General features: G+C 41.5%; 1 long non-coding RNA gene across 1 annotated transcript; it reads left to right on the forward strand.

Moving 5' to 3' along the window:
• The first annotated feature begins 2,899 nt into the window (after positions 1-2,899).
• On the forward strand, positions 2,900-23,114 carry LOC127422457 (uncharacterized). The gene is made up of 3 exons (XR_007894170.1): positions 2,900-3,187; positions 13,601-13,710; positions 22,985-23,114. It is a non-coding gene; the product is annotated as an uncharacterized LOC127422457 (long non-coding RNA).
• Positions 23,115-24,288: the final 1,174 nt, after the last annotated feature.

A 24,288-nucleotide genomic window follows, 5' to 3' on the forward strand; every position in this document is an offset into this window, starting at 1 on the left:
CCCATCACTTTAACACCCTAGCAACTGCATACAACCTAGCAACCATTCAGTGCACCCTAGCAAACAAAACCCATTGACTGCCATTCAAAATGGCTTAGATGGATATCTCCTGATCATAATGTCCTACAGACATGAGAGTTGGCTTGTTTGAATTGGGTGAGCAATCAGTCCTCATGTATCATCATGGAAACTGCATAGCCACGCCCTAGCAACCATTTAGAGCACCCTAGCAATCAAACCCCTTTGACATCCATTCAAAAAGGCTGAGTGTGATATCTTCACATCAGAATGTCCTACAGACATGAGAGTTGGCTTGTTTGAATTGGGTGAGCAATCGGTCTTCAAGTATTATCATGAAAACTACTTAGCCACGCCTTAGCAACCATTTAGAGCACCCTAGCAACCAAACCCCACTGACTTCCATTTAAAATAGCTTAGATGGTATCTCAGGATCAGAATGTCGTAGAGACTTCATTTTTGGCTTGTATGACTTAGGACAGCAAGCAGCCTTCTTGGTTTCACAGTGGCAACTGCCTAGCAACCACGTGGGCTTACCCTAGCAACCAAGTAACAAATCAAATAACTATGCACCAGAACATCGTAGAGATTTCCGGGTTGACTTATTTCACTCAGGATGGCAAGGAGCCTAGATAAGTATCACCCTGGTAACTGCTTAGCAACCAGATTGGGTTAACCTGGCAACCAAGTAACAAATCACATATCTCTGCACCAGAACATCATAGAAACTTCTGGTTTCGTTCACTGGACTCAGGGTAGAAGGAGCCTTTTGAGTATCACCCTGGTAACTGCCTAGCAACCAAATTAGCTCACCCTAGCATCCAAGTTGAAAAACACATCTATCTATCTATCTGTCTATCTATGTGATAGAATGAATGGTCTAATAATCTATAAACTATGAACTTTTAAAACTACTACTTTAACTTGTAACTAATTCAAACTTAAAACCTTCAAACTTCAAGCTTTTACAACTACTTCAAACTTTCAGGCTAGGCTTTCTCAAGCCAACCTAAAGTTTGTCCACAAACTTTTCAATCTAGTTCTTCTTCTTCTTCTTCTGAGCCAAAATTTAAACAGTATCTCCTCCTAGAGCTTTAAAGCTACAACCACAAACTCGGGTCAGACCTTCAGACTGTTCTGACTCGGGTTGCTATATCTTTTCTAACTAATCGGACTTCCGGTATTCCCTTATCAGACTTCCGAACAGGACTGATTTTAAAATGACTCCCATTCAAGGTGTGAAAACTTTTCCCTGTAATAACTCCTTTAGAGGATTCAATCTACTTCCTATCACTCCACCAATCATACTTTCTATCTACCACTCCATCACTTTCTTTTCTATCTTTCCATCACTCTTTTTATTCTTTCTTTCACTCCATCACTTTAACACCCTAGCAACTGCATACAACCTAGCAACCATTTAGTGCACCCTAGCAACCAAATCCCATTGACTGCCATTCAAAATGACTTAAATGGATATCTCCTGATCAGAATGTCTTACAGACATGAGAGTTGGCTTGTTTGAATTGGGTGAGCAATCAGTCTTCAAGTATCATCATGGAAACTACTTAGCCATGCCCAAGCAACCATTTAGAGCACCCTAGCAACCAAACTCCATTGACTTCCATTCAAACAGGCTGAGTGTGATATCTTCAGATCAGAACATCGTAGAGACTTCCGGGTTGAGAATTTTTAAAACCTTGTAAACAAGATCGGTGCGTCTGGAAGCGAAAATCACACGGAGAGGGCTAGCGGCCGTGGCGTTGCAACAAAGCCGAAAAGACTCAAAGCGGTTACGGTCGCCCAGGTGCACGCACCGGTTGATGGGTGTGTGAGAGATCTTGATTTCATACCACAGACACCAAAACGGAAATGGTCAAGACTTTCGCTCGGAGCATCAGCTGGTATGTGTGTGTGTGTGAAGTTAACTAGATGCTAAAGTTTGTGAACATTGATGTTGGCTTGATTTCTGTTCGTTCTAAATCAGATGCAGATAAAGTAGTACAGTACAATTACATTTATTTGAATGCAATAGTGAGAGAGCGATTGTGTGTGTGTGTGAATTAGCCCTACCTGTCCGTGCCACGTTTCTCTACTAATAGTGAAGCTGAGGATTTAGTCACCTCAAACAGAAAGAAATTGTCAAAAATATTTAGTCTCAGAAGAAGTAGAATAATAATAATAATAATAATAATAATAATAATGTCTTAAATAGTATAACAATATGTATGACTTCTCAAAGCCTACATAAATATGTTAAAAACGTTATTTTATCTTTTTCCTAATTCATTCATCCTCCCTAATTCTATTTTTTTTCTTCACAGAGTTGGTTGTGGATCACCATGCAGTACCCGATATAAATGATGTTCGGAGCTGGGGTGATGGACTGATAGAATCGTGGGACGCCTGTGCATTTTCCCAGGTTTTTTTCAGGCTATTTGATGATTTAAACCTAATTGGAATCCCCGTGATCTCAGATACATCTTTCCATGCATCATTTTTCTTAAATATGTCCCTGAACATGGGCAGAGACATATCATATAACATTGGTAAATTGCTAACAGCAAGGATTATCCTTTCCTCCATCACTGCAGGAGCTGAGAGAGAGAGAGGGATCACGTGAGCTCTACCATCTTCTCTTGTATTGGCTGTCGCTCCCGAAAGTCGCTCTTCATTTGCATAAAGTTAAACATTTCTCAACTTTGTTGCGTCGTTGGACACGCCCACATCCGGTCGCCAACCTGCGCCGTCGCTCGTGTCACCGAAAGTTGCCAGCTCTCATTGAAAATGAATGAGATGAGGTTGTTTTGTCGCTGGGTGTCGCTGGCAGTGTGAACGCAGCTTTACAGACTGGGATCACATCCAGTTATAGACAATCGACACATAATCGGACTGATACAGGGCGGTTTCAAGACCATTGAGGGACGTTTTAACGCCACTGAGGGACGTATTAATGCCGTTGAGAGGCGTTTTAACATCGTTAAGGAGCGCTTGGGTGACTTTGAGAAAAAGCAGGATGATTATAAGCAGTCTGTGACGGCCACACTACAACAACAAAGTATCTGGATTAAACAAGTGATAGGATGCAGCGTTTGTATGGTGGGGTGAGCCAATGAGCAGCCCGCGATCAAAACCTGAGAACCGTGCTCATGCTTAAAAAGAAACTCGGGTGAGTTGTAAAAACATTTCACATATCAATTTTTTTTTTTTTTTTTTTTTTTTTTTCAACATTTAATCCCACTGTATGTCATTTTAGTTTGGTTGTAATAGTTGATGTTTCGGTACTGTTTTTGTTTTTACTGTATGGGACTAGTTTTATTTCCTTAGTTATTTTAAGTGTACACCCCTACGTGTGGTTTAAATAAAAAAATATAAAAAGATCTGATGATGTCGGGAGTTGGATGGTTGTGATCAGGGGCCAGCAGCTAGGTTTAGATGATGCGACGACAGTGAGATCCCCAATTGAACAGTGCAGCAACACAAAAACATTGCTCTATTTAATTCAGATAATGGAGGAGATGAATAGATCTGAGTCTACAACTGGTACATTGCAAGAATTATTAAAAATTTTGAGATCAATGTCAGATGATCAACCAGAACCAAATCCAAAGTCAGTATTAGACTGTGTTTTAAATTCTCACCAGGTGGGCGAGGGTACAGATAATCATCCATATCATTCATTTGATCCTACAGTACCAAATATGGGATTAACAACCACTGATATTGACATGCTTGTAAGAGAGGGTAGTGATATTGGTGGTTATACTGTGGTCCCAAGACTCAGATTCAGTAGTTTGGAGATACGTAGGTGTATAAATCTGCGTGTGATATCTGCCACAGATTTAGCAGCCTACACTATATTTTTGCATGATGTTTTGTCCAAAATAGTGTCATTTTCCAGACTGTTGGCTGGAGATTACGGGTTAATTAACATAACATTGAGAGGGCCTAGTCTAACCACTGATGTTAAAACTGTCTTGTCACCTAGCAATGATTACAGTGATGATGTCTTCACAAATCAGATTGAAAAGATAATGCAAAGTAACTCTGATGTGCGGGTTGATGATAGTTTGGATCTAAATGTGACTATAGCAAGGAGTAAACAAGGGGGTGTGTATCGAAAGATACGTGATCTTGCCCATAACAAAGTGATCACCAGAAACAGGATGAATCTGTTCTGCCCCATCAACACTTCAAATGATCTGTGTTTTGCAATCTGCTTGGCACATTTTCTAAACCCTCAAAAACCACACACAGATCTAGAACCTATAGCAGTGGCGATGCAGAAGATGGCGGGGTATTCAGAACAGCATAAGATAGGTTTTAATGATATCACACATTTTGAACGGATGTTACACATTAAAATATTGGTCTTCCATAGGTCATGCACTGGTGTGTTGAAGTATACATCCAATGACGCACATCATCACAAGACAGTGCTCTTGTACCTGCACAATGGCCACTATTTTATGATTAAGAAGTTGAATGCGTTCATAGGCACTCCATATGTGTGTGACTACTGCTACCAGGGTTTTACTAACCGTAGAGATCATCGTTGCAAATACGTCTGTGATATCTGCAATTGTCCTGATTGTTATAAGTACCCCGTCAAAAACAAAGCAATGCTGCGACTGTTTGCGGTACTGCAAATCTGACTATTGTTATGACGTGCATAAGCAACCGCCATTAGGTCAACAGTTTGCACAGTGTGCTGTTACAAAATACTGCCAAAAATGTAATAGATGTTATCATGTCAGTGCCACCAACCCCAAACCATACAAGTGTGCAGCCGAAAGGTGTATCCATTGTGGCGAGGAATTGATTAATGACCGTGTACATCAATGCTTTATACAACCAATAAAGCTCGAGGCACCTAGCAACAAGTACATATTCTATGATTTTGAGATGCAATACGTAAATGGTAAACACGTTGCAAACTTCGTTTGCGCCATTACATTTAAAGGGGAGGAGTTCACAGCCGCTGATCCAGACTGTATAGAATGACTTGTTAAAAGTTTTAGACATCCACGTTATCAGAATTTCACATGGATTGCCCACAATGCTCTGGTTTTGATAACTTTATACTTTTGGAATATTTCACAAAAGCAGGGCTCACACTTAAAATCACGATGCAAGGATGTCAGATAATTTAATGTATGACTACACATTCAAGCAGCGCTTTATTGATAGTTATTCATTCATCCCTATGCATTTGGCCATGACATATGCTGCATTAAATCTAACCTGTGCAGAGAAGGGTTATTTTCTGCACAATTTCAACAGATTAGAAAATGAGAATTATATAGGACCATACCCGGACAGGCGTTTCTACGGCTATGAGACAATGTCTGACAAAGAGAGGGCTCTGTTTGACGAGTGATATGTTACAGTATCAGGTAAAGTGTTTGATTTAAAAAAAGAACTTGCTATGTATGGCAAGAATGATGTCGTTTTGCTCAGGGAGGCTTGCATGAAGTAACACGATGAATTCATACTGTGTACCAAACTTGATCCGTTTAGATGCACCACTTTAGCAGCATGTTGTATGGCAGTGTATACAACCCACTTCCTACCAAGACACCCTAGCTCTGACCCATAACAATGCGTACACCAGTCAGAACAAGACATACTCAAACATTTCCATTGAATGGCTCGAATATGCTGAAACAACACGCGGCGTAGACATTCAGCATGCGTTAAAGATGGTTATTGGAAAATACCATCTCGATGGTTATTATGAAAAGGACGGTGTAAAAAAGGGTCTCGAGTTCAACAGCTGTATGTTTCACAGGCATGAATGTCATTCAAATCCTAACCATTTACACCCGTTATCAAAACTGCCCTACGGCACACTCAGAAGACAGATTGATGACAAGGTTGAAATTTTAGAGCGTGCTTGGAACACTGCTAAACAGACTGATGTTGATGTGACCACTTACATCCTGAAAGATTGAAACCATGCAACGCGCTATTTGGTGGTCGTACTAATGCGTACAAGCTGTATCATAAAGCTGACAATGGTGGAAAAAATATGATATGTCGACTTTACAAGTTTGTACCCCTTTTGTCAGGATTTTGAACCTCTTGAAAATTATTATGGATTTATCAAAGCCACAGTACTGCCCCCGCGAAAACTGCTTCACCCCGTCCTTCCCTATAGGACTGGTGGCAAGCTTATGTTTCCGCTCTGCCGTACATGTGTGAATCAGCAGAATCAGACCACCCTGTGTAGACATACTGATGAGGAAAGGGCTATTTCAGGCTGCTGGGTCAGTATCGAACTGTTAAAGGCTGTGGAGAAGGGTTATGATGTAACGAAGGTGGACGAGGTATGGCATTTCCCTCAACGATAAGAAATCTTGTTCTGTGATTGTTAAAACATTTTTACAGTACAAACAAGAGGCCAGTGGATTCCCCACGCATGTTGTGACAGAGGCAGACAAAGAATCTTACATCGATTACTTTGAGAAAAAGGGGATTAAGCTGAATCTTGACAAGATAAGTCTTAACCCTGCATGCCGGTCTATTAATAAACTTCTGCTGAACTCACTTTGGGGGCGGTTCTCTATGCACCAAAATTTGCCCTGTATGGAACTACTTTCAGACCCTGAACCGTTTGCCCAACACATTTTTGGCGACGGTTATGACATTAAACACTTCTCGTTCGTGTCAGACACTGTTGCACTAATTCAGTGGTGTTACGTGGACGGGAAAGGTGGTCAGACCCATGACAATGTCTTTCTTGGTGCGTTTACAACTGCACATGCATGTCTAGAGCTGTATGAACTAATGGATAAGTTGGGGGATAGGCTGTTGTACAGTGACACAGACAGCATCATCTTTACTTCTAGAGATTGCGCCTGGGAGCCTCCATTGGGGCCTTACCTCAGTAATCTGACTGATGAGGTTGGGGATGGGGATCATTTTGTAGAGTTTTGTTCAGGGGCCTGAAAACATACGGCTACCGCACTGCTAAGGGTAAGGTCTGCATGAAAGCCAAGGGTATCACTCTCAATGCTGTAAACACAAAAGTCATTAGGTTAGACACTCTGATTGGACTTATTGATCACTGTGTCATGGGGGAAGATAATAGTCGGCATATACTCTCATACACTGACACTATTGTGAGAAATAAAAAACACTTCACACTACACATGTCAGTCGTTAAAAATGTTAAGGTGTTGTATAACAAACGTGTGCTGCTCCCTGATTTCACCACGCTCCCATTCTGACAATCTTTTTGGACATAGGGTCTTTTGTGACACAGATGGTTTTGATTTCAGATTACAGCATCCATTTTCATGTGTGATAAGCGGCCCTTCAAACTTGGGAAAGTCATATTTTGTAAAAATGTTGTATTCTGTACAGTTGATTTCTAAAAAAATATTGTGTATATTTATGATTGTTGGCAACCATTGTATGATGAATTGTTGAAAATCTACAAAATTAAATTTGTTGAAGGACTACAACAGACTCTGAATGATGATTTGTTCCCCGTCAACAAAACTAATTTGCTGATCCTTGATGACATGATGAAAGAGGCCAGCGGTAGCAATGAGGTGGAGAAGGTGTTCACATTGTGACATTGTGTGAAGTAGCTATTAATGTTCTCTACGGCAATATACTACTCACGTCACAACAATATCAGAAGCTGAGTAGGAGGAAAAGGGAGATCAGATTTGTTGCAGATAAGATTGGGGTTAAAAGAAAAAGACGGCTGATAAACCAACAGGGTGGATTTCTTCTTCCCCTCTTAGCGTCGCAATCCCTTTTATCTCCAGCTTGGTTGCTTCTAGATAACTTTGGGGATGGAGTATGCAGAGGTGTTTTTAGTTCCACAGCATCAATTGGATAAACTAAAGACTGGTACCCCCCGCGAGTTTATTCAACAGGTTGTGGAGAATGATTTGGACATGACTATAAGAAGTATTTTGCACAGATCTGATTTGGACAATTATGAAAAGGCAAAACTGTACACAAATACTTTACATCGATTTTTTTTAACACTTGCTAGACAAGGGGACAGGGAAACCAACACATTAACATTAGCCTGACCACGCTGAAAATGAAGACCCACCCGTGACGGCCGGTGTAAGTGTCCAGGATGTTTTAGATAATGTTGTGGATGACATTTTGAAGAATGTTCCAAAGAGGAGTGTAAAAAACCGTTTGTTACATTTTAGATAAAATGTCTAAAAATAAAGATATCACTTCATGGGCTGAGTCGGGCGAGTTTGTGTTTAAAAGTAGAACAATCCCTGGTTCACACATGCTCGATTTAGTTAAAGGTGTCATGGCTCCATAAAAGATTGCTGAAGCACGGAGACCTGTTGGATGGAACGAGTTTCTGGAGGCTTTTGCTACTTTAAACATACCATATTCAACGGTGCCAAATCATTATGTCTGACATGCAATTAACTTTCAAAACCAAATCGACACCGCCTATAACCAGCTCATCTAAGAAGAGTGCACCTGAGTTCGCCATCAACACATTCAGATTATTCAGATGGCCATGTATTCAATTTGCCCTCTCTTGACCGGAGTCAGTGGCTAAGTTTTTAATCTCAGAGTTTTGAATGTTCTGTGTTCTCATGTTTTGATCTTGTTATTATCTGTATTGTTGAATGTGATGTATGTATAATAAAGAGTCAAAAGAAGACATTTCTGTTCTTTAGTTGTTTATTGAAAATATTAAGCATAAGACAAACATTTCACCTGTCTGAACACATTGAACACACTTGAAAACATTTAATTACAATGAGATTGTTTTTGTTTTAGTTTTTTCACAAAAGCTGACACCTTTTTGTCATTTTTAATAAAATCATTGGTATACAGCTTCAACACAAGCATAATCATACCCCTTTGCCATGTGGTAGAGAAAGAACACACAATGCTAACCACAATCTTGGACTTGCACTGATGAATGCTGTACCACACTAGAACTGCGGTTTAGGACATTTTTGATAATCAGCGGAAAACGGGGGTAATCTGGTTTATTACCAAAGCTGTTGAAAAAACACCCCACACCATCCTCATTTATGTAGATGGCTAACCAGTGTTCACCTGGGAGTCCTGAATAATGTGTGTTGATTATAACCATTGATGGTAATTTTCTTAAAGGATCTTTTGGTAGATAGTCACACGGGAGCACACCGAGAAAATGGATGTTGCATGAGATCTTATCCATGATAGTCATAAGATGGACAGTGTCCATTTTTACATATTAATCAACCATGATCTGTCGGCGATTTGACACTTCTATGATGCTGTCGAATATGATAAGCGATATGTGCTGACTGCACTCCTCATCTGGTGTGAGATTGAATGCGTAGAGATTATAGCCATGCAGAAAGTCCTCCCTATCAATAGATAGAGCCTGATTTTTAAGATGATTTCCAGAAGTCAACGCTAACTGGTAAAATTCCCACACTGCAGAACCACTTTCATATTCAGGCTGCAGAGGCTTCGCTGGGTGCTGTTGTCCGTCCAGATAAACGGCCAAAAATTCTAGGTCATAGTTTTTAAATGCAAATGGGTTTTTATTATAGGATCCTGTAAACGCATCATTATCAACCATCACCAGAACCACAGATTTTGGTAGCATAAGTTTTCTTGATTGCAGACACGTGAGCCTGCAGGAATTGAGAAGTTTTTCAGGCACACTCTGTCGATGGGGTACTTGACAGTTGTTGAGAGCAGTGCTTGTGCATGGCCCAATCTCACAGCTGGTGATACAGACACCTTTTTCACAAATAGTGAGGCTGACAGGATGTTTAGTTTATAGGCTACAGTGTCGCTTCTCATCAAGCAGAATTCATCTTTACCTCTTGTCGTGCAAATTTTAATGTCCACCCCGTTAAGCATCAGTTTTTCTTGAAAGAAAATATCACTGTGAACGGGTGCGAGTAGCTCAACCACATTATTGGTGTTAGTAAAGGCCGCTCTCTTTGTCAGACCGCGATTACCCCCAGCGGGGTCTGCCACATCCATATGTCCAGCCATGTCTTTGTAAAAGAGCCCTGCAGAGAAAAGCGTTTCAAGGGCATCTTTACCATAATTGGTAAGACATTCTATAATGCAACGATAAGGATGTGTGCTAGAACTCTGTGATTATAAGACAGTCTCCAAGCGACACATACACTTGTGAAAATATTGTTGCCCCTGCATAGTTAATAAGACCCACGGGGGCTCCATCTGCAATATCTGTGCCGTCACCATTAGTGAATTTGAGATGCAAAAACACCAGTGTGTTGTTTAGGTGTACATAATCCTCTTCAGTCCCCGCAATAAAAAACTCCAAAGGTGATGAGTCCGATATCGCTGATAATGGTGGTACTTCTATATAAGTATTTTTTTCAATAGCGGTTTGAGTCAACGGCACTGTGAACAGATTCAGTTTGGTTTTTAAACACTCTTCTGTCATGTTGTGTAGTAAAGACATGCTCTTTGGTCTTTTTGATGTAGCACGTTTTGTTGTCTCCTTGCGCTTGCATTTTACGACTGCTTTCTTAGGTTGTTTTCTTCTGCGTTTGGCCACTCCTCCGCACCCCTGGTGGCCTAGATGCTCTTTTGCGAGCCATCACCATTAGCCCAGATCCGTCTTGAGTATTGTTGTTATTAAAAGACCATGATAATGTGTTGCTAACAACGTTGCTTAGTATGTTTTTTGCAGCTGATTTAAGATGTGGCTTGGCTATGCTAAATCCTTGTTTTAGCAATGGTATAGCCATTCTAAAGAGTCCTCTAAACATCCCCCCCCAAACCAGCTCCATACATAACCCCGCCCTCGGCGTAGCTGAGGAGTCCATTGCCGGCCTGATTCTGGTAATAGGCCACATAATGCGTGGGGTCGGCATTGTGATTGTTGAAATATGCAATTTTTTTAAACAAATTGTTTCACAGGTCTAAAGTGTAGCTTAGCACACACCTTCCCGTAACTGAAACATACGTCTTGAATTTGATCTTCTTTCACTTGTATGGTAATCTCGTGATGGACGATTTATTAACTGATACGTAATGAGAATAATACGTAGTTGAGAATGAACGCAGCATCTTCCTCATTAAATATGTAACATGACACAGGATATTCAAATTCGATCAATTCAACATGCCTTTAGTGATGTTGCTTTTAGGTTTATAGTTCTCGCTAACCTGGTTGTATAACTAGATATGCGGTTTTCCGGATAAACAGATAACGAGGCATTGCAGGGCAGCGTGACATAAAATCCACCCTCAGCCATGGTTGGTTTTTACATGAATGTGTGCGACCTATGTAGGTCTTTTGTTTTTATTGCTTCTGTACATCAACCAGTTATTTCTGGTCGATCCATGACGTGAATTTTGCAGGCCATCCGAGCCAGCGAACCAACACTAATGTTTTCTGGCCTTGTTTCTTCTTGTCTAAATTTTTCCCCACTTTAAATGACATGTTTTTGTTCACAAATATTTGTTGTAATTCCTCATAAAAAAAAAAGCCATCGATGACATCGCCGTCATAATCACACAGTCTGTAGAAGGGTGGGTCGCGTGGGATGCACACTGTTATAGTGAAAAACTCCTGCATATAGTTTTTCTCATACCCTTTTGTGAATGGGCCTCTTACTTTAGAAATTCTAACAATGTCGCCAACTTTATATTTAAATTTTGGGTTGACACCGTGACCCCCACTAGACCAATATAGATTATGAAACACCACAGATTCATTTTCTTTGTTCACATCAAAGTTTGCAAAACAAGTTTGTAATATTACTCTTCAACTCAGTGAATCAGCGGTTAGATGCTGGATTTAAATTTAGACCCTCAGAACACTTTAGACATGGGTATTGAACCCATGGATGGCAGTCAGCAGTCATGAGAACAGGATGACCAATCGTATAAGAGCCCACATCATTTTCAGTCTTTTTTTCTCCGGACTTCCTCCTGGAGTATTAACAGTTTCAATAAATCATCTGGCCCAGCCATCTGCAATGGTGAGGGACTGGTTCCAGGCTGAGTTAATGAAACAACATACACATAATGAATACAAAAGAAAGGGTAAAACATAGTTAGTATCAAAGACACACAGAATAGATGCATGAATATGAAGTTATTTATGATGTTCGATTTAATCTTAATGTTTCTCCATGGGTTTCACTTACTACAAATTACCAGTTTTTCCTTAACATTATCAATATTTTTTACAATCAAATACGTCACAGATATTTCTTAAATCTTCAAATCTTTCATGTCATAGTAATGTGATGCTCAGACTCAGGAATAGGCCATGCACGTTCGTGGACCTTTGTCTTGTCATTGCAGCAAAAAATATAAGGAATCATGCCGTCCCACTCGGCGATGTACAATGACACAGACAGCACTCACACTTTCAGTCATAGTGCTCGTTCAAAGAGGGAGCAGTGCTTCCTGAGGTAATGACAGTATCTGGAGTTATTCACACTAAGTAATGACAAACCTAGACATGGCATGTATTATAATGGGCTTGTTTGACCATTTTTACAGGTTTATTTAAATTCAGAGTTAAAACATTGATAATGTTCTGTAATCTTCATTAATAAATGATACCCTTATGAAAACTTACCATGGATTTACTGTAGTAATATTATAGTAACCATGACTGTAGTAACCATGTTTTTTTTTTCTTCTTCTTTTTGGCAGTAACCAAGGTATCGATACAATTAACCATGGTTTTACTACAGCATTATGTGGCTTATACTAACAAATTTTTAAGGGGTAAACAAAGCAGCATAATAATTTTCTGTTTAGGCCCATAAATCTATGTATATAAAAAATTAAGTAATAAAAAAGTTACTAATTTTATCCAAAGAATTCATATAAATTCAATTTAATAGAGGTATTGGTGTAGGTATCGATATCGGCGAAATTGGCCTAAAAGTACTTGGTATCAGATCGAAAAGAAAATAAGTGGTATCGCCCATCCCTACTGCAGGGGCTGTTTTTGGTGTAAATGAAAATTGGAATTGAGGCAAATTGACTTGGGTATGGAGGGTAATTGGACTTCTGATAACAGGAGCAACATGAGATGACAAGCATTAAACAAAGTTTAATGTAAAGTACAAATGAATGTACTCTATGTGTCCACCAAACAAAATGGATGTTGTCAAGGCAATAAAAAATGAGGAAGAATATGGGGAAGGATGGACTCCACACCATGCTAGAATATTCACATCAGGTTAGTGCAGTCTTGTAGATTCTGTTTATGTTGGCAGTCAAGTGATATATTCATTAGTAAACATGTCATGTCCCACACATGTAGAATAATATCTTACCTTTTACATATCATAAAGCCATATTGTATAATTTCACATGTTATGTCAGAGTTCTGTCAAATTGGTTAATCTGAAATGTTGCCTGTGCAAAACAATGGACTGTATGGGGACATTCTTTTTTTTGTAGATAATTACAATGAAGCAAGGTTAAAGTTGATTTCTTTGCTAAGAAGAAACCAAAGCAAAGGAAAGCATAAGTTTCAGTTGCTTTAAGTTTGTTTTCTATAATCAGTTTATAAACTGTCAATTAGATTTCTCTCTCTCTCTCTCTCTCTCTCTCTCTCTCTCTCGTTTAGTGTGCAGACTAGAAGAACTGCCTGGTGGACAGCAGATTTTTCACTCATCTCTTTCTAACTCAAGGGGCTGACACCACTGAGAAGAACGTCTTGGCAAGACCAAGGAAAACGTAAGAATTTGTTAATTTGCGATTTATAATTATTTATTCAACTTGTAAAATGTTCTGATATGTTCTGTAAACCACTCAAGTCACATTTAATTGAGTGAAAAAACTTTAGATAATGTCGATTTGTCTGTCATTAACTTCGACTCGATTCTTTGAATTTGTTCACCAAAAAGATTGATTCACTGATTCGTTAAGTGACTGTTTTTGTGAAAAGACAAAAACAAAATTCTCATTTACTCACTCTCATGCCATCCCAGATGTGTATGTCTTTCTATAGGTCCATACAATGCAAGTGAATGGTGATGAGAAAATTGAAGGTTCAAAAAGGACATAGAGGCAGCATAAAAGTAATCCATATGACTCCAGTGGTTAAATCAATGTCTTCAGAAGTGATATATGTGTGGGTGAGAAACAGATCAATATTTAAGTCCATTTTTATTGTAAATCTACACTTTCACATTCTGGTGTGGAAGTGACTTCCACACATTCAGCCACATACTGGTCGGGGCTGGTCAAAGGTGGAGATTTATTGTAAAAAAGGACTTCAGTGTTGATCTTACTCACCCACACCTATCATATCGCTTCTGAAGACATGGATTTTTCCACTGGAGTCATATGGATTAGTTTTATGCTGCCTTTATATTAGAGCCTGAGCGATACCAATTTTAGAGGGGGAAAATTCACCGATTACCGATATAGTTAATTTTTGAGCTGGAATGAAAACAGACCTTTTCTATGTGGACTGTTCACCGATTCTGCACCGATATGACTATGCAAAGGTACTCATAAGGCTGCTTTCTTAAATATTTTTATCAAAGAATATTTGACATTATTATTATACACTGTCAACAAATTTTAGAAATGAACACTGAGAAAATAAAGAATAAATAAAAATACAATAAATAGCTAAATAAACATCAATAGTACTGTTTAGTATCAGTCACATGCTGACTATTTTAATACTGCCAGTCAATTAGGGGCAGGTTGTAAAGAAGAAGCATTTACACCTGCCGAGACAAGAGAAAAACAGCAGCAGCGGTGTTGCACCTTATTCTGCTATACATGTTCAGGGGAAACGTTCAACAGTGGAAAATAAGTATTTTCTTTTAAATATTAAGTATGTTAAATATTATAAGACTTTTAAATATTACATTTTATAAATGCAACAACTGGAATTGTTTGGTTGAAGGGGGTACCAAACTGTGAATCCTGAACAAAACAGTTTGGTGAATACATGTTTAAACATTAGCTTCCACTCAACTGACAAGGGATGAAAGTAGCTACGTGGTTAGCTAGTTAGCTATGAGCTTGTTGTCACGGAGAGCAAAAGATGGACTTTATTTACTTTCCAGCATTGCGTCTCACCAACTAGGTAACAACGTAGCATAAAATCAACACTCAACAGACACAATCCACCACTGCACCATTGTCTGCTGAGCTGCAAACATTATGCTCTGATGTTTACCTTTCAATCTGCTACATTACTGACTGCACTGACAAACTATAGCTAGCTAACATAACAAACAGATGTGATAAGGTTGTCGGACAGGGTTAACGTTATATTAGTTATATTGAAAAGAGAAAATGATGGGGTCATTGTTTAGTAACTTTCCATTATGTATTTCATAAACTAGTTAGCAATTTACAGAGAAGACACCGCTAAACTCCGCACCGCTTAACTCCCTGTCTGCAGAGCCACTGTCAGTTCAGAGTCAGCTCTGTAAACAGTGGAGTCGGAGCATGCTCTGCTGAGCAAACTACGTTATGACACCAATTCTAAAGCATTGTTTTCTGCATTATATGTTCTGCGTTTTATATCTGCGCATATCGGTAAACATATACTGCGATACCGATATATATCGGTGAAAGGCTAACAGTCACTGATATATCGGTCGGGCACAAAGCATGTGAGCGGAGCGGTGATAATTTCACCTGAGCGGAGAGCGCCTTTTTTTATATATATATTGGACAAAATCTCACTTTATGCAGGACATATATACTTTTTTTTTTTTTTTTTGTTAAATCCATGGTTAAATCATGCTGTACTTATAAAGAGCACATACACAACACATGATCATTTGACGCATATAAAATTCAGATTCACTTTATAATGCTTTAAAAATATAAAGAAAAATACAAAGGGGGTACATGCTATCTACTAAATTATTATATAGATAACCACAGTCCTTTTAGATTGCATATGATTCGTACATATAAAATTGTAGGGAATATTAATAAAGCAACACCACTGAAAAAGAGAAAAATATTCACTGCTCTTTTCTGGATAACTTAAACCCTTCAAAACTGAACACAAAATTAGGATGAGAAATTGCTCATTTTAATTTACAGACCCAAAGTCTGATAGCATTAAATCAGAAACATATTAATGTATCAAATCTATAATCATTCCATGGAGACAACGCAACTGAAAAACAATTATGAATTTCACTTTTACCTGCAATATTTTTCCTGGTACCAGTCCATGTTTTCATTATTGACATAAATGACTCGAACAAACTTTTCAAAGTGGAAAAGATTGTGGTTTTCTGGGTCGGTTGTATCACTCAGGTCCAGTTTAAACTGAAAAGCACAAATTTGCGCATAAGCCAGTTTCTGCGCCAACGCACTTACAGTCATGTGAAAAAGAAAGTACACCCTCCTTAAATTCTATGGTTTTACATATCAGGACATAATAAAAATCATCTGGTCCTTAGCAGGTCTTAAAATTAGGTAAATACAACCTCAGATGAACAACAACACTTGACATATTACACTGTGTCATGATTTATTTAACAAAAATAAAGCCAAAATGGAGAAGCCATGTGTGAAAAACTAAGTACACCTTATGATTCAATAGCTTGTAGAACCACCTTTAGCAGCAGTAACTTCAATTAATTGTTTTCTGTATGACTTTATCATTCTCTCACATCGTTGTGGAGGAATTTTGGCCCACTCTTCTTTACAACGTTGCTTCAGTTCATTAAGGTTTGCGGGCATTTGTTTATGCACCGCTCTCTTAAGGTCCCGCCACAGCATTTCAATCGGGTAGAGGTCTGGACATTGACTGGGCCATTGCAACAGCTTGATTCTTTTCTTTTTTTAGCCATTCTGTTGTAGATTTGCTGGTGTGCTTGGGATCATTTTCCTGCTGCATGACCCAGTTTCAGCCAAGCTTTAGCTGTTGGACAGATGGCCTCAAATTTGACTCTAGAATACTTTGGTATACAGAGGAGTTCATGGTCGACTCAATGACTGCAAGATGCCCAGGTCCTGTGGCTGCAAAACAAGCCCAAATCATCACCCCTCCACCACCATGCTTGACAGTTGGTATGAGGTGTTTGTGCTGATATGCTGTGTTTGGTTTTCACCAAACGTGGCACTGTGCATTATGGCCAAACATCTCCACTTTTGTCTCGTCTATCCAAAGGACATTGTTCCAGAAGTCTTGTGGTTTGTTCAGATGCAACTTTGCAAACCTAAGCCATGCTGCCATGTTCTTTTTAGAGAGAAGAGGCTTTCTCTGGCAACCCTTCCAAACAAGCCATAATTGTTCAGTCTTTTTCTAATTGTACTGTCATGAACTTTAACATTTTACATGCTAACTGAGGTCTGCAGAGTCTGAGATGTAATTATTGTGTTTTTTTAAATTTCTCTGAGCATTGCACGATCTGACATTGGGGTGAATTTGCTGGGACATCCACTCCTGGGAAGATTGGCAACTGTCTTGAATGTTTTCCACTTGTGAATAATCTTTCTCACTGTAGAATGATGGACTTTAAATTGTTTGGAAATGGCCTATAACCTTTCCTAGATTGATGGGCAGCAACAATTGCTTCTCTAAGATCATTGCTGATGCCTTTCCTCCTTGGCATTGTTTTAACACACACCTGAATGCTCCAGACCAACAAACTGCTAAAACTTTGGCTTTTATAGAGGTGGTCACACTTGCTGATGATCAATTAATCAAGGGCATTTGATTAGCAGCACCTGGCTACTACTTAGCCTTTTAATTCCTATGGAAGCAGTAAGGGTGTACTTCGTGTTTCACACATGGCTTCTCCATTTTGGCTTTATTTTTGTTAAATAAATCATGACACGGTGTAATATGTCATGCGTTGTTGTTCATCTGAGGTTGTATTTACCTAATTTTAAGACCTGCTAAGGACCAGATGGTTTTTATTATGTCCTGGTATGTAAAACCATAGAATTCAAGGAGGGTGTACTTTCTTTTTCACATGACTGTATGTTTTATCACTTGTAGAGGCATGTTTGATGACTTGTTTAAAGTAAATAATGGTAATTTAGAACAGAATTTTAAGGTATTATTTGAAGATGTTGATGGTGTGCTAACAGAAATATTTGACTGATTACAAATGATAATTCAGGTCTGGTAGACCTGATTATCTAACAGCCATGTAAACCAGTCCAAAATAAACAGCGAGATTTTATATACAAAAACACAACAATACAAACACATAATTTCAGATGTGTACATTACTAATCATTTGATCATTTAATAAATGTCAGCCTATAGTCTATATTTCACCTAGAGGGGCACATCAGCCCATGTGAGCAAAGGGGCAGTTGCTTGGGCCACTGTAGCTACCCCCTGTGTACGTGCTTGGAACCAAGTATACTACAGAGAAATGTAATGTTGGAGTGGGATTTGAGGGAACGCTTTTTTACCGGTGAGTGTGAGCGGTACTTGAGCAGAGCGTCTGCTTGGGCCGTGAGCGGCTGAGCGGAGCGCACACGCATGGAGTGGGTTATTGAGCGGAGTGTCACACCGCTCTGCTTCACTCACATGCTCTGGTCGGGCACTACTTTATATCCTTTTAGGACCTTCAAGTTTTTCATCACCATTCACTTGCATTGTAAGGACCTACAGAGATTATTCTTCCAAAAACCTTCATTTGTGTTCTGCAGAAGAATGAAAGTCATACATATCTGGGATGGCATGTGGGTGAGTAAATGATGAGTTCATTTTTTCTAACCAACTATTCATTTAAATCATTGACAACTTACTGAGTTGTTCATGACCGAAACAAGTGTAATTATACTTTATTAATATTTGCGTGTCTACAAATCTACCAAGAGAATTTAGCAGTGTTTAAGCCTTATAAGAGTTTTTCCTACAAATCAAAATGTCCTGGTTACTTGCGTAACTGCCGTTCCCTGATGGAGGGAACGAGACATTGTGTCGATGTAGTGACACTAGGGGTCACTCTTGGGAACCCGAGACACCTCTGGTCTTTGATAAAAGGCCAATGAAAATTGGCAAGTGGTATTTGCATACCACTCCCCCGGACATACGGGTATAAAAGGAGCTGGTATGCAACCACTCATTCAGGTTTTATGCTGAGGAGCCGAGACAAGGTCCCTCCATCAGGAAACGGAGGTTACGCAAGTAACCAGGACGTTCCCTATCTGTCAATCACTCGACATTGTGTTGATGTAGTGAGACTAGGGGTACCATTACGAAATGCCGCAACTGGCTGAACTGTTACATGAACTGGCAGTGTGTGACGGGCAGACCACTGTGTGCCTCGTAGCCAGTGTACCAGGCTGACACGTAACCTCCCCCAACGCTGTTATGAGTGTCGAACGGCCCTTTGGGGACAAGTCAACTGCCCAAAAGATAGAGACAGGCTAGCCCAGTTGTGGCCTCTTATCCTCTTTTTCTTTTTTTTTTTTTTTTCTTTTTTTTTTAAATTGAATTAGCCGACTGGGGCCACCAGGTCTAGTCGGTGGGGGGGGGGGGTCACTCCCAAGGGGAAGACACTGTGGATACCACACCCCGCCCAAAGTGAGGGGGGGGGTATTTTGAGTGGAAATACATCACATGGTCTTGCCAAGCTTTGTCGGAAGTATGTCATGTGGAGAAGTCCCATGGTAGGTCCTACCCTGCGGGGGAGGAGTTTCTACAAGCATGGTGACTGGGGCAGAGGGGCAGATCACATGAGAGTAGCCCGGACCGAACTCCAGGCACGTTTTGCTGACAGAGAACGCTTGCAGGTCTCCTACCCTCTAGATGGAAGTGAGCGCAGTTAGGAGGGCAGTCTTCAAAGAGAGTGCCTTAAGCTCAGCTGACTGCAAGGGCTCAAAAGGGGCTCTCCGTAGACCCTGAAGAACTACAGAGAGGTCCCATAAGGGAACGAGGCACGGTCTGAAGGGATTCAACCTCCTGGCGCCTCTCAGGAACCTGATGATCAGGTCGTGCTTCCCTAAGGACTTACCGTCCACTGTGTCATGGTGTGCCGCTATAGCAGCTACATACACCTTCAAGATGGAGGGGGACAGCTGCCCTTCCAACCTCTCCTGCAGGAAGGAAAGCACCGATCCGACTGTGCATCTCTGGGGGTCTTCGCGTCGGGAAGAACGCCACTTAGCGAACAGACACCACTTAAAGGCATACAGGCGCCTCGTAGAGGGGGCCCTAGCCTGAGTGATCGTGTCTTCCACTGTGGGTGGTAGGCCGCTTAAGTCTTCCGCATCCCGTCTAGGGGCCAGACATGGAGATTCCAGAGGTCTGGTCGCGGGTGACAGATGGTGCCCCGTCCTTGAGAAAGAAGGTCCTTCCTCAGGGGAATTCGCCAGGGGGGTGCTGTCGCGAGGAGCGTGAAGTCCGAGAACCACGTCTGGGTGGGCCAGTAGGGTGCTACCAGGATGACCTGCTCCTCATCCTCCCTGACCTTGCAGGGTCTGTGCAAGTAGGCTCACTGGGGGAAACGCATATTTGTGAAGTCCAGGGGGCCAGCTGTGTGCCAGCAAGTCTATACCAAGAGGTGCCTCGGTCAGGGCGTACCAGAGCAGGCAGTGGGAGGATTCTTGGGAGGCGAACAGGTCTAACTGTGCCTGCCCGAATCGACTCCAAATCAGCTGGACCACCTGAGGGTGGAGTCTCCACTCTCCCCTGAGGGTAACCTGCTGTGACAGCGTGTCCGCTGCAGTGTTGAGGTCGCCCGGAATGTGAGTGGCTCGCAGCGACTTGAGGTGCTGCTGACTCCAGTAGAGGAGACGGCGGGCGAGTTGTGACATACAACGGGAGCGAAGACCACCTTGACGGTTGACATATGCTACCGCTGCCGTGTTGTCTGTCCGAACTAACACATGCTTGCCCTGGATCAACGGCTGAAACCTCCGCAGGGGGAGCAGAATTGCCAGCAACTCGAGGCAGTTGATGTGCCAACACAGCTGCGGGCCCGTCCATGAGCCGGCGGCTGCGTGCCTGTTGCATACAGCATCCCAGCCCGATTTGGAGGCATCTGTCGTAACTACGACATGCCTGAAGACCTGCTCTAGGGGAACGCCTGCCTGTAGAAAAATGAGGTCGGTCCAAGGGCTAAAGAGGTGGTGACAGATCAGCGTGATGGCCACGTGATGTGTCCCGTGGCGCCAGGCCCATCTCGGGACTCGAGTCTGAAGCCAGTGCTGAAGCGGTCTCATATGCATCAACCCGAGCGGAGTGTCCACCGCTGAGGATGCTATATGCTCCAGAAGCCTCTGAAACAGTTTCAGTGGAACCGCTGTCCTCTGTTTGAACGCCTTCAAACAGGTCAGCACCGACTGTGCACGCTCGTTCGTGAGTCCAACTCCTTGCCGAGAAAAGAGATGCTCTGAACCGGGAGGAGCTTGCTCTTTTCCCAGTTGACCCGAAGCCCTAGTCGGCTGAGGTGCGAGAGCACCAGGTCCCTGTGTGCACAACACATCCCGAGAGTGAGCTAGGATTAGCCAGTCATCGAGATAGTTGAGGATGCGAATGCCTACTTCCCTTAGCGGGGCAAGGGCTGCCTCTGCGACCTTTGTGAAGACGGAGCTTTGAGCGCCCGTGCCAGGTGGCGGCGCTCCACAGGCATAGGTGCACCGTGAGCACCTTATCCACCGGGGGAATCGCCGAATAGCCCCTGGCCGCCCCACCATCGAGGGTAGTGAGGGTGGGGAAGCTGAAAGATCAGGACCGGGCAGTAAAAGGTGCCTCCCACAACCTTGTCAGCTCCTCGTGCACTTCCGGGAAGAAAGGAACTGGAGCGGGGCGTGGCTGTGAGCGGCGCCGCGAGCCCAGGAACCAATCATCGAGCTGCGAGGGTTCAGAAGAGAGCGGAGGGTTCCACTCTAGCCTGACGCTCACGGCTGCTAGGGAAAGCATGTCCGTTATTTCCATGTCAGCCTGTGACTGGGCGACTGTACCCGAGGGGGGGAGCCCAGCTGAGGCTTCTGTGTCTGACTGGACAAGAGGTCAAACTCGCCGTGAGACGAGCTGGCGGACACATCCGGAAGCCCGATCGGGGCAGACGAGCGTGCTGGGGAATGGGAGGTCCGTGGGGGGATACCCGGCAGAGGTGGTCCCATTGGGGTCCCCAAATCACCCCCAGTGCTAGCCGCGTTGGCCTCATACCCGTAGGTAGAAGGACCGTGGCGGGGAGCCGCTGGGGTGGCTTGCTAGCCGCGACCGCAACGTTGACATGGTCATGTTCTTGCAATGAGTACATGATCCATTCACAAATTCTGTCTCCATGTGGGTCGCGCCCATACACAAAAGACAGCGATCGTGACCGTCAGAAGTTGAGAGATAACGAATGCAACCAGGAATAACACACAAATGGAAAGGCGTCTTTAAAAAGACGTTCCGTGTGTGCCGCTCTTTTAGAGAAATATACTCTCTTATTTCTGCCGAAGTGCCCAGGGGCATTCTCTGCAGTGCACCAGTGCAGAGGAGGGAGAAGCCGCTGAAATGCGGCATCAGATTGAGGTGAATGAACAGTCAGCTCAATAAACATCGACCGTTCGGCTCCAAAGAGAAAATCTGAATGAGTGGTTGCATACCAGCTCCTTTTATACCCGTATGTCCGGGGGAGTGCTTTGCAAATACCACTCGCCAATTTTCATTGGCCTTTTATCAAAGACCAGAGGTGTCTCGTGCTCCCAAGAGTGACCCCTAGTGTCACTACATCGACACAACATCGAGTGAGTGACAGATAGGGAACAAAGTATATCTTTCATTTTGTGAACTGCTCTGCATGACTATACAAAAAAGACAACAATATGGCCCAGAAAATATTCGAAGTTCAGTTACATCCTGATGACATTGTCATGTCATAAATTACTTTTACTCATTTATCCAGCCCCTTTCTCTTGTTAAACAAGATTGCTGAACTAAAAGAACAAGCCGTCTCCTCTCATTCAGTCGATCAGCAGATCCTGATCTTTGCTCGTCCTGCACTCGACCCTGCTGTTTTAATTATTTATATTGATTTATTAATTAATTTTGTGTCCTTAGCTGCTGTGAGGAAAAAATCGCCTGTCATGCAACACCAACGACCAGGAGACTGACGTTAATGTAAAGAGATGGCTTCAGTTTGCCCCTGAAAGAGATTGAGGAAGGAGGAAGCGGTTGAGGAGAAAAGAAGGGCAGGACACTTTTAATTACTCTCTCTCTCTTTTTCTCTCTCTCACACACACACATACACACACAAATAAATGCAGCTGTTAGGGTGGGCAATAAAATAACTACTGTGATCATACAAATGTATTGTTTTTTTTTTATCTGTTGTTTGATCCCTTTAATTTGTTTAGAATGTGCATGTGTAATGCATTAATGCAAGGCTTTTCTTTTGTCCCCTCTGCAAATGTATATCTGTGATAATTGGGAAACATTGAATTAATTGCATTTTAGCTGTTGCAGGTGTTAATTTGATTTATTTTAAATTTGAGTTCAATTTAGTTGGTTTATTTTACTTTTAGTTAAGATCATTGTAAATGCTTTGTGTATGTGCACTGAACAAAAAACACAAAATTAACAAAATTGTAATTTGTCTAAAGGACCTAATTTTTTATATACAAAAATAAAACCTTTTCATGCAATAGTTGTTTTGTGGTGTATTCTACATGTATATGATTTGGGGATATTACGGCTGAGAAGAGATTCTGTGTGGAAATTAGGTTAAATGAGGCTTGGGTCCCAGTTATGGGGTTTCTGGTTAAAGGCTGGTGATGATATGGTTTACAAAAGGCTGAGATTTGGGCCAGTTATGGCCCATGCTTGGCCCTTGTCTGAAATCCGGATCTGGGCCACTAGAGTGCCGTAATAATTCATTGCTGTATGTGGGCAAAGGGAAAATAGATTATGTGGACCGGAGCTGGGCCAGACAAAAATTGCTATGTGGGAAGCATCTCCTCCATAGACACCCATTCAAAAAGAATGGCCTCTTGTCTCCTCGCCAGTGTACCGACCATTGAATGTCTATGGGACCGCCGTGTTATGCTAATTAATGCTTGGCTTCTAGGGTTCCTATGTAGAAGGGCTTTCACTTTCACATTCTTCTTCTTGTGTTTTTGGTGATTCACATTCTTCATGCATACGTCCTCTACTGGGCAGGGAGTAAGGATGGGCAAAACCACTTATTTTCTTTTCAATGCAATACCAATAATTTCAAGTCCAATATTGTTGATACTGGTACCAATATGATACTTCTATTAAATTGAGTTTTTTGCGATTTCTTGGGATAAAATGGGTATTTTAAAATATTATTTTTAGTAATAATTCAAGTCACTATTATTATTATTGTTTATATATATTTGTGA

Source organism: Myxocyprinus asiaticus, chromosome 3 (genome assembly GCF_019703515.2).
Source record: "Myxocyprinus asiaticus isolate MX2 ecotype Aquarium Trade chromosome 3, UBuf_Myxa_2, whole genome shotgun sequence".
In the NCBI taxonomy this organism is placed as follows: Eukaryota; Metazoa; Chordata; class Actinopteri; order Cypriniformes; family Catostomidae; genus Myxocyprinus; species Myxocyprinus asiaticus.